Here is a 10,937-nt window from a genome sequence, read left to right on the forward strand (position 1 = left end):
GTCTCTCTGCTTTCCTACTGTCTTCATCCAATCCTTCTTACTCCTTTCCATGGCAAGCTGTATGTTGGGAATCACCGTTGTTAGTGGCTACAATCCTGTCTTCTCAGTGAAAATGTTCAACGCGCTCTGTCATAGCACGGCTATTCAGTTGTCGGTTCTCGATTATGTCGGAATAGAATCCAGTGATTCTCTTGCGTCTGGCACTAACGCCCCACAATCGCGAGTTTGAAGCTCGTCACAGTCATTCAATCCTTGAATCCTACTCAAAATACCATAGACAAGGTTTAGACCTTCCGGATTCTCTTGAATGCTGCCATCAATTCTAGCTTATACCACGAAGATTCCGATTAAGGGATCCAAGAGATAAACATTCAAGCCTTGTTTGCTTGTAGAACGGAAGTGGTTGTCAGGCATGCGTTCATAAGTGAGAATGATGATGAGCGTCACATAATCATCACATTCATCATGTTCTTGGGTGTGAATGAATATCTTAGAACAAGAATGAGCTGAATTGAATAGAAGAACAATAGTAATTGCATTGATACTCGAGGTACAGCAGAGCTCCACACCTTAATCTATGGTGTGTAGAAACTCTACCGTTCTAAGAACAAGGTCTAGGCATGGCCGGGAGGCCAGCCCCCATAATCTAAGAACTAGATGTCCAAAGATGAGCTAAGGATCTAAAGTGATCAAAAGATGAAAATACAATAGCAAAAGGTCCTATTTGTAGAGAACTAGTAGCTTAGGGTTTACAAAGATGAGTAAATAATATAAAAATCCACTTTCGGGCCCACTTGGTGTGTGCTTGGGCTGAGCATTGAAGCATTTTCGTGTAGAGACTTTTCTTTGAGTTAAACGCCAGCGTTTGTGCCAGTTTGGGCGCTTAACTCCCATTCTTGTGCCAGTTCCGGCGTTTTACGCCAGAATTCTTGAGCTGACTTGGAATGCCTGTTTGGGCCATCAAATCTCGGGTAAAGTATGGACTATTAAACTTTTCTGGAAAGCCCAAGATGTCTACTTTCCAACACAATTGAGATCGCGCCAATTGGGCTTCTGTAGCTCCAGAAAATCCACTTCGAGTGCAGGGAGGTCAGAATCCAACAGCATCTGCAGTCCTTTTTAGCCTCTAAATCAGATTTTTGCTCAGGTCCCTCAATTTCAGCCAGAAAATACCTGAAATCATAGAAAAACACACAAACTCATAGTAAAGTCTAGAAAAGTGAATTTTAACTAAAAACTAATAAAAATATAATAAAAACTAACTAAAACATACTAAAAACATACTAAAAACAATGCCAAAAAGCGTATAAATTATCCGCTCATCACCCACGCGGACGCGTGACATGCGCGATCTACAGAATTTGCAGATCTCATTTCCAGCGATTTTTGGACCCTTTTGGCCCAGATCCAAATCCAAGAGGTACAGATTAGAAGTTATAAAGTGGAGCGAATGCATTCATGCGGAGGAGGACAATGAGATAGCGAGTAATTTTCACTTTTCATAGTTTAGATGTAGTTTTTAGAAAGAGAGGCTCTCTCCTCTCTCTTAGGATTTAGGATTAGGATTTCTATTAGGATTAGGAATTATCTCATCTTCATATCAGGTTCAATATTTCTTTTACTTTGTATTTCTCTTTTACTTTCAGATACTTTGATGCTTGTATTACTTATGTTGCCTATTTGGCTTATGCACCATTCATGTTAGAATTTTCTTAAATAATATAATTTGAGGTATTTTCAGATCTATGATTTTCATCTACCTTTTTATATTCTTGGCATTTAGTTGATTAATTGGTAACTCTTGAGTTGGCAAACTCATTGTCGACTGAAAATTGGAATTCTTCAAAATTAACTCGAGTTCCAATAACTCTAGCCTTTTCCAAGGAAAGACTAGGACTTGAGGAACCAAACTTATTCCATCCACTTGACTTACCTTCATAGTTAGAGGTTAACTTAGTGGGAGAAAAATCCAATTCTCATCACAATTGATAAGGATAACTGGGATAGGACTTCCAGTTTTCATCACAATTAATTCTTGCAATCTATTTCTCTTACTTAAAACCTTTTTCAAACACAAACACTATTTTTCCATAACCAATAATAAATCATACTTCCTTACAATTTCTTGAGAAGAAGACCCGAGGTTTGAATACTTCGGTTTATAAATTTATTGGGTTTTGTTACTTGTGACAACCAAAACATTTGTACGAAGGGATTTTCTGTTGGTTTAGAATCTATACTCACAACGTGACTATATTTTTACAAAATTCTTTACTAGCAAAAATCCTAACGTCACAGTCTCAATGACATCTATGGCCTCTTCAATGGTCTTCTTCTTATTTAAAGAGCCCTCTGATGAATGGTCCACGACCTTCTTTGACTCATAGGAAAGACCTTCATAGAAGATGTGTAGTTGAACCCATTCATTGAACATGTCTGGTGGGCACCTTCTTGTTAAGTCCTTAAACCTCTCCCAAGCCCCATAGAGAGTTTCACCATCTTGTTGCCTGAAGGTTTGTACCTCAGCTCTTAGTCTGTTGATTCTTTGAGGGGGGTAGAATCTTACCAAAAAAATTTTCACCACATCTTCCCAATTTGTTAAACTCTCCTTCAGGAAAGATTCCAGCCATTTAGATGCTTTGTCCCTGAGTGAAAAAGGAAACAAAAGCAATCTATAGGCATCCAGATGAACACCATTATACTTCACAGTATCACATATTCTTAGGAAGGTGGTTAGAAGTTGATTGGAATCTTCTTGGGCACTCTCTCTGAATGAACAATTATTTTGAACAAGGGTGATGAGCTGGGGTTTTAATTCAAAGTTATTGGCATGTATGGTTGGCTTCTGGATACTGCTTCCACAATTTCCTGGGTTTGGATTGATGTAAGAGCCTAGAACTATTCTCTCTTGCCCAGTATGATTCACAGGGCCTTCTCTGGCATGGTTGTGAGCTTCTCCTTCATGGTTGTTTTCCATGTTCTCCTCCATGTTTGTTTCCAACTATTCTTCTTCTTCCTCAGCACCAATAACTCTTTTCCCTCTTGCTTCCCTCCTTAATCTGAGGAAGGTCCTCTCAGGTTCCAAATCAAAGGAAGTTGAAGCTCCACTTCTTCTCCCTGTCATACACTAACAGAGCACACAGTAAGGAATGAAAGGAAGAGATTATTCTCGTTAGAGTGGCTGTTAGTATGAGTGGTGCAAATTATCAAACAGTTAGTGGGTTAATGAGAAGAATTATAAATAATAACAAAGAAAAAGAAAACAAAGAGGGGAGAGGGGATGAGGAAGAAAATAACTGAAACTAAATGTAATTGACTAGGTAAAATAAACAATCAAAAGAAAATGCTCAATCTAGTGAACTTCCAACTTAATCATTGTTGATACAAAATTAATCCCCGGCAACGGCGCCATAAACTTGATGCACGAGAACTCTCAACGAATTTCCCTTTGGCAAGTATACCAAATTATCATCAAGTAAAAACTCACAATAGAGTGAGGTCGAATCCTAGAAAGATTGATTGGTCAAGCAACTTTAGTTGGAAGGATGTGCTAGTTGAGCTAACAGAAATTGAGTTGAGAATTGCAGAAAATTAAATAGCGAAAAAGTAAAGTGCAGAAAGTAAATTGCAAAATCTTAGATGGGGAATTGGGGAGATGAGCATGAAGATACATGGCAGAAAGTAAAGAGAATGGGTATGATCAAAAATGGGGGATTTATTGGGCTTAGGAGATGTTGCATTCTCCGGATCAAATTCATTCTCATCTCTTACTCAATCAATGCATTCATTGATCTCCTTGGTAATCTTAGGTGATTGGATCCCAATTCCTTGGCAATCTAATCTCTCTAAGCTTGAACAATTGCTCAATTCCTTGATTTAATTGCTCATGGGAAGAGATGAAGTATGGTCATTGATTATACCACATGTATTTCCAAATCAAAGTGTTGGGAGGATTACATGTCACTATATCCGTCCAAACCCCAATTTGGTCTAACATGAGAAAGCATTTCTAGCATGATCTCCTCATCCCTTTTCCAAGGCTCAGAGGAGATCCAATTATGGAGAGTTTCTTTTCCAAGACAACTAACCAATTGAATTAAGATCGAAAGCTTTCTAGTAAATCAAGAGAAAAGATAGAGGAGGAATAATGAAAACTATAATTGATCCATCAAATTACAACAGAGCTCCCTAACCCAATGAAAGGGGGTTTAGTTTTTCATAGCTCTGGAAATGGAAATGGAAAATGGTAGAAAAAAATACATTCCCCCTGTAACTAGAAAAGTGCAGAAAAGTAAATATACAAGGTGTAGTTCTCCAAATTCCCAAGCTCTTTCTAGTTCAAAACTACTCCTATATATACTACTCTTCTTGATCTTCTAGTTAGTTCTTCAAGTCTTGGATATGGGCCTTTGATCTTGAGTTGAAGCAATTACAATCTTTAGTGGGCTCAGCTTTGCTTGCAGAAAAATGTGAGTTAGGCATGGACGTTAGTTAGGACGTTAGTAGTGTTAACGTTAAGTGAAAATGTGGGTTCAAGAACATTAGTGACGATCACCTTTTCTACTAATGTTCCGACCCACTAATACTCCACATTAACTTCAACGTTAGTGGCACTAACGTGACCACTAACGTTGCCATCTTGGTCCTTCGCAAACGTTCTTGGCGTTCACCTTTTTCAATAACGTTGGCTCTTGGGTCTTCTCCCCACGTTAGAGTTCACGTTAGTGTAACTAACATGACCCTTAACGTGGGCATGCCTAAGCTTTGAGAGCGTTAGTGACACTTACCTTTGTCAATAATGCTCCAAACGCCCCTCCTTCCCACGTTAGAGTTCACGTTAATTGGATTAATGTGACTACTAACGTGGTGGTGATTGCCATCTCCAACGTTAGTGACAAAGGTGAGTGTCACTAATGTTGGCCCATCATGCTTAGCTCCACGTTACTCTTCACATTAGTGGTCTTAACGTGACCACTAACATTGGCACTTCTTGGCTTAGTCCAATGTTAGTAACAAAGGTGAGTGCCACCAATGTTGGCAATTGCTTCCTCCCTCACGTTAGAGTTCACGTTAATTGGGTTAACGTGGCTCTTAACATGGCTAAATGTGCCTTTGTGGAACGTTAGTGACATTCACTTTTACCACTAACGTTGGACTCCTCTTTTCCTCCACGTTAACTACCACGTTAATGTACTTAATGTGGCAACTAACGTGGGCTATGATGGCATCAAAGGCGTTATTGACGATCACTTTTTTCATTAACGCTACAAGCTTGTCCCTATTCCACTTTAGTGGTTACATTAATTAGCTTAACGTGACAACTAACATGGCTCCTTCTTGCTTCCTTTGTCCTGAAATCAAGCAATTAAAGTGCATCAAAGCTCTGTTTCAAGTCATGAGATTATGCATCATCAATTATATCATTCAATTCCTGCCTAATTCTCATGAAATCATGTAAAGTTCACAATGTTTGCTTGAATCAATGTGTAAGTGTATTCTCATCCAAAACTTGCTTATTTACTAAGAAAATGCATGAAACTATCCTAAAATAGTAAAGAAAAGGTCAGTGAAACTGGCCAAGATGCCCTGGCATCACCTAGCCATATTAGGTCATGATCAAGGATGGATGACTCCCATAATCAGCTACCTCAAATCAAAGATACTCCCTACAGATAAGAAGGAGGCAAAGAGGTTAAAGCGAGAGGCATAATACTACACCATCATAAACAACATCTTATACAGGAGAGGGATCTCAACCCCTCTGTTGAAATGTGTACCGACCTCTAACATGAAAGAAGTTTTAGAAGAAGTACACAGCGGCATCTGTGGCAATCATCTCGGAGCACGAGCTCTTACCAAGAAAGTACTCTGAGCCAGATTCTTTTGGCCGACTTTGCAGAAAGAAGCTACCGAGTTCGTCAAGACATGTCCACCATGTTAGAAACATGCCAATTTCCACATCGCCCCATCAGAGGAACTCATCAGTGTAGCATCACCTTGGCCATTTGCAAAGTGGGGACTCGATCTCCTCGGGTGCTTCCTTCAAGGATCGGGATAGGTCAAGTTTCTCATCGTAGGGGTAGACTATTTCACAAAGTGGATTGAGGCAGAGCTCCTAGCTAACGCCACTGCTCAAAGAAGCCAAAAATTCCTATATAGAAACATTGTCACAAGGTTTAGGGTTCCTTACTCCATTACCACAGACAATGACACTCAATTCACAGATACAGGCTTTAGAAAATTGGTGGCCGACTTGAAAATAAAGCACCAATTCACATCCGTAGAACACCCGCAGGCTAATGGACAGGCAGAAGTTGCCAATAAAGTCATACTAGCCAGGTTAAAATAGAGGCTACAGGACGCAAAAGGAGCCTAGGATGAAGAGCTCCCACAAGTCCTATGGGCATATCGGACAACCCCACATTCCACCACAAAGGAATCACCCTTTCGATTGGCTTATGCAATGGAGGTAATGATACTAGTAGAAGTCGAAGAAGGATCTCCCAGAACGATCCTATACAGTGACGAAGCCAACCCCCAACTTCAAAAAGAAGAGCTCGATCTACTCCCGGAAGTCCGAGAAAGAGCTCGGATAAAAAAAGAGGCATTAAAACGTCGCATGGCCTCAAGGTACAATCAAAAGGTAGTACAGTGAAGCTTCACCAACAATGACCTCATCCTAATCCGAAATGATATTGGAACAAGTCGACCCGGAGAGGGAAAGCTGGCAGCTAACTGGAAAGGACCCTACCGAGTCACAGAGGTACTAGGAAAGGGCTACTACAAAGTGTCCAAACTCAAGGGACGAGAGCTACCAAGGTCATGGCACACCTGTGACCTAAGAAGGTATTATAGTTAAAAGGTAATAAAATGTCTTAGGACAAAGGTGCACTCTTTTTCCTGAGAAAGGTTTTTTAATGAGGCACCAAGCCAAGATCTACAAAATTACCTGACTTGAGAAGGGTAAACACCCACACACATATATATATATATATATGCATATTTTCTCTTTCAAATAAAGTTTTTTCAGATCTTCTACAAATTCTCCTTATCAAGACACATTAATCTGAAAATGCCAAAATTCATTGCCCGATTATAAAGCTACAGATCGGCAAAAGTGAAAACCAAATTCACTGCCTGACAAGGTCGACAAAACTAAAAGCCGAATTCATCCAAAGTCGGCCAAGCAAAATGCACTACCCAATTTCTACAAAATCAGCAAGATGAAAAGCGATAAAGACAGAATAATGCAAGAAGTTATCAAAAGTGATCCATAAGAAAAGACCTGATGAGGTCTTAACAAAATGGGTTGCGAGAAATAACTTAAAAGATGGACCAACATAAAGAAGTCGGACCAATAAAACAAGCAAAAGTTATAAAAAGTAAATCCATAGAGATAGAGGCCTGGCCAGCCCTGAAAATGGATTACTAGAAATAACTTTGAAGGGATCAACATGACAAAGTCGACCCGAAAAAGCTAGAAAAAGTTATAAAAAGTATTCCATAAAAAGAGACCCGACGAGTTCCAAATAAAAATGGATTACTAGAAATAACTTGGGAAGGGACTGACATGAAGAAGTCGACCCAATCTGGTTAAAGCGACAGAGTTATAAAAAGTAAATCCATAAAAAAGATATCCAATGAGATCCAAAGGGATTACTAGAAATAACTCGAGGATATCCGACAAGAAAGTCGACCAAACAGAAGGCGTGCGCTTAAAGGGACCAAGTTCAACCCAAAAAGCCATGACCACACTTACAAATATTCTATGAGAAAAATAATGAGAAAAATAATACATTGAACAAAGCTAGCCTCAAAAGCCATTTAAGCACAAAAACCGTCAAAAGATGTCGGACAACAAGATTTCCAACACTTTAAAGATTCCTGGAAGTGCCAACAAAGCTGCAAACAAGCATATCACAAAGAAACAAAGCTACTATAACAAAAGACTCAAGAGGCCACCCAAAAGTCAACCTCAAATAGCTTAAAGAAACTACTTTGTTTTTCTAAATAAGAGTTGCTAAAGAAAAGCAAGCAAAGTATCCAAAGTCAAACAAACCACCAGTTACAAAACAAGAAGAGTCAAAAGACCCACAAACCGGGCCATCAAGACAATAAACTACAAAAGATGTAAGGATTCTCCAGTGGTGGCATCCCGAGGTGAAGGAGGACGAGTCGCGAGGGTACAGTGTCAACAGTCCCATCCGACCGGTTTAGGATCTGAACATCAGAATCTGACTCGGGATGGCTGACCTCGGTTGCAGGAGTTGAAGAAGTCGGTACCACAGAAGCTTTAGTGGATGGTGCAGGAGGTGGATCTATATTTTCATCATCATCATCTGAAGCCATCAGGGACAATCTTACCATTTTCTACAATATTCTCCAAGCTGAAAAGAGACAGGTCGAGCTCCGGCACGAGAACTCGAACTTGAGCCTTCAAGTTCTGAAAAAGCAGCATTCACACTACCCATGAGATGCCCCTGGAGCTCGGTATAATCCGCTTGAATAGATTCCACCTTCTCTCTAGCCTCCATCAGCTCACTATAAGTCCAAACATAGCTCTCCCTATGTTTCTCCGCCATCTCCTCAGCCAAAGTCGTCAAAGCCACTGCAGCAGTAGCTCGAGTCTTGTCACCTTCCAACTCTTTCTCCAACTTTGCCATCTTTTTGTCAAATTCCTCCTTCAGCCCCTTAATCCTATCATACTCCGACTTGGCCTCCTCCATGAAAGCCTTTGTTGCATGAACCGGAACATCTTAAGCAGTCTGGAACAATGCCCCTCCCATATGCGCCATCTTAATGCTACTTCGCGTGATAAAATCCAAATGACAAAGAATGGAAACATCATCCGTAGGCACGACACCATAAGGAGCAATCTGATGATCAACAAACTCCACAGCATCAAAGTCGGGGGCATCAAGGTTAAAGGGCTCAATAGTCTTTTATTTCTTCTGTGGAGGACCAGTAGTAGGGGAAAAAATCGCACCAGAAGTTCGGGGAGGATCAACCAAATGAATCTGTGGAGTAGGAATCACCCTCCTCGGCCTAGAAGTACTCAAGATCGGCTTCTTAGGGGGATATGTGAGGATCCTTCCCCAATAACCCTGGCCGAGAAGTTCTGGGCAGCTGTAGCCTTCCTCGCCTTCTTGAAGGCCTTCATGGAATCATTATTCTTCATCATCTCTGAAAACACAGCAAAAACCAAGATTGCAAGTGAGAAAAAGCATGGATTGACAAAACAAACAAATAAAACAAAGGGAAAAGGCTAGTAAAGAGATCGGCAAACTACCCAATTCAGCCCGAAGAAGGGAGGGGTCCCCCAAACACTTCTTAGTATCAAGGTGGGGAGGTTCCCCCTAGCTCTCCTCCAACAGATGTACTAGAGCCTGCTCAACTTCATCTAACATCTCCTAAGAATATCTGGATACAACAATGTTCTTCTGCCAATCCAAAGGAAAGGCAGTCTCGCCATTTTCATCCAAAAAGAAGGGCCGAGCTCCTTCAACAGCTCGGACCTTGAAGAAATATTTCTTAAAATCTTTAAAAGATTCATCATACATGGCAAATACTTTCTTTCCCTGGGTAGCTCAGAAAGATACCCAAGAAGCCTTTTTCTTAGCCACCCCAGGTTTAGTCAAAACAAAGAGGTAAAGAAAAAGGGTTTGAGAGGGCTTAACGCCCAATTCTTGACACAGTAATTGAAAGATTTTTATGAAACCCCACGAGTTCAGGTGAAGTTGGGATGGAGATATATTGCACAACCACAACAAGTTGGTCTCAAAAGGAGTAAAGGGAAAGGTAATGTTCATTTGACTAAAGAAATAGTCATAGGCATAAAAGAAGGTACGTTCCCCCTGAACCGAGGTAGGAAAACAAACCCTCTCGTTGGAATCAGGGGCTACTAACTCATAATCCTTCTCTTGCTCTCGATTACTACAAATCCTGTGATGTTTCCTCAACTCCACACAATACTCAGAATTTACCACAGAAACACACATTAAGACGAAGGAGTCTAGCCAGTCCGACATGCCCTCAGGGACCTTGGAGGATGTCTCAACAATATTTTTGCGAGAAGACATGGGTCAACTAGTCTTACAGTAAAAAAAGGGAAAATGGTTACTAATCAAACAACTCGAGCAAATCAAGAAAACAGCTCAGACAAAGTGCGGATATAACTCAATCTAAGGCATACAGGACAGAAATAGCAGCAAAAGAAAACCCCAAGACTCACACCAAGGTCCAGGGACATCCTTTGGAGGCAATAACAGAGCAAGGACTCAGAAAACATTTACAAGTCTACATCTTAAAAGGCTTTAAAACAAACTTAACCACAAAATATCATCAAAGTTACCATCTTTTTACAGCCTATTAGCAAAGGAAACTACCAACATCAAACATGCCAAGTGGAAACCATCAAAAGACACAATCTTTTTCCAGAATCAAATAGTTCGTTATTCCGAAAGCTCCAAAATCAAGGAATACAGAAACAGTAACAACACACAAAGCTTTAAAAGCACCAGCTATCAGGAAAGGCAAAAAGGTGCATACAAAAGTCACTCCCAGAACACACAGTACAGCAATAAACAGACATAGCAAAAGCAGAAAGATCCAACTTTTGCCGAAGCAAAGGCCAAAACTTTCTTAAAAGAAGAAGAACATCAAAAGAGAAAGAAGACCAACCTGTAGTAAGGAGATAAATACTGAAGAGATCGAAGCAACAAACGAGGCCATGCCAAACGATCACCTCTCGAAACAAAAGAACGAAACACCAATAGTCACCTCCAAAAGCAAAGGAGAAAAATGTGAAAACTCAGGAGCAAACGAAAATGAAGAGTCACAGACAAAAGAGTGAAAGGAAGAAAGGGATGGCACTTTGGAAAAAATAAAAAATGAAACAAGAAAGAGGGAAGAAGGAAACGGCAAAAGGGAATTAATGA

The sequence above is a fragment of the Arachis duranensis genome, chromosome 6 (assembly GCF_000817695.3).
Source record: "Arachis duranensis cultivar V14167 chromosome 6, aradu.V14167.gnm2.J7QH, whole genome shotgun sequence".
NCBI classification, from domain to species: domain Eukaryota; kingdom Viridiplantae; phylum Streptophyta; class Magnoliopsida; order Fabales; family Fabaceae; genus Arachis; species Arachis duranensis.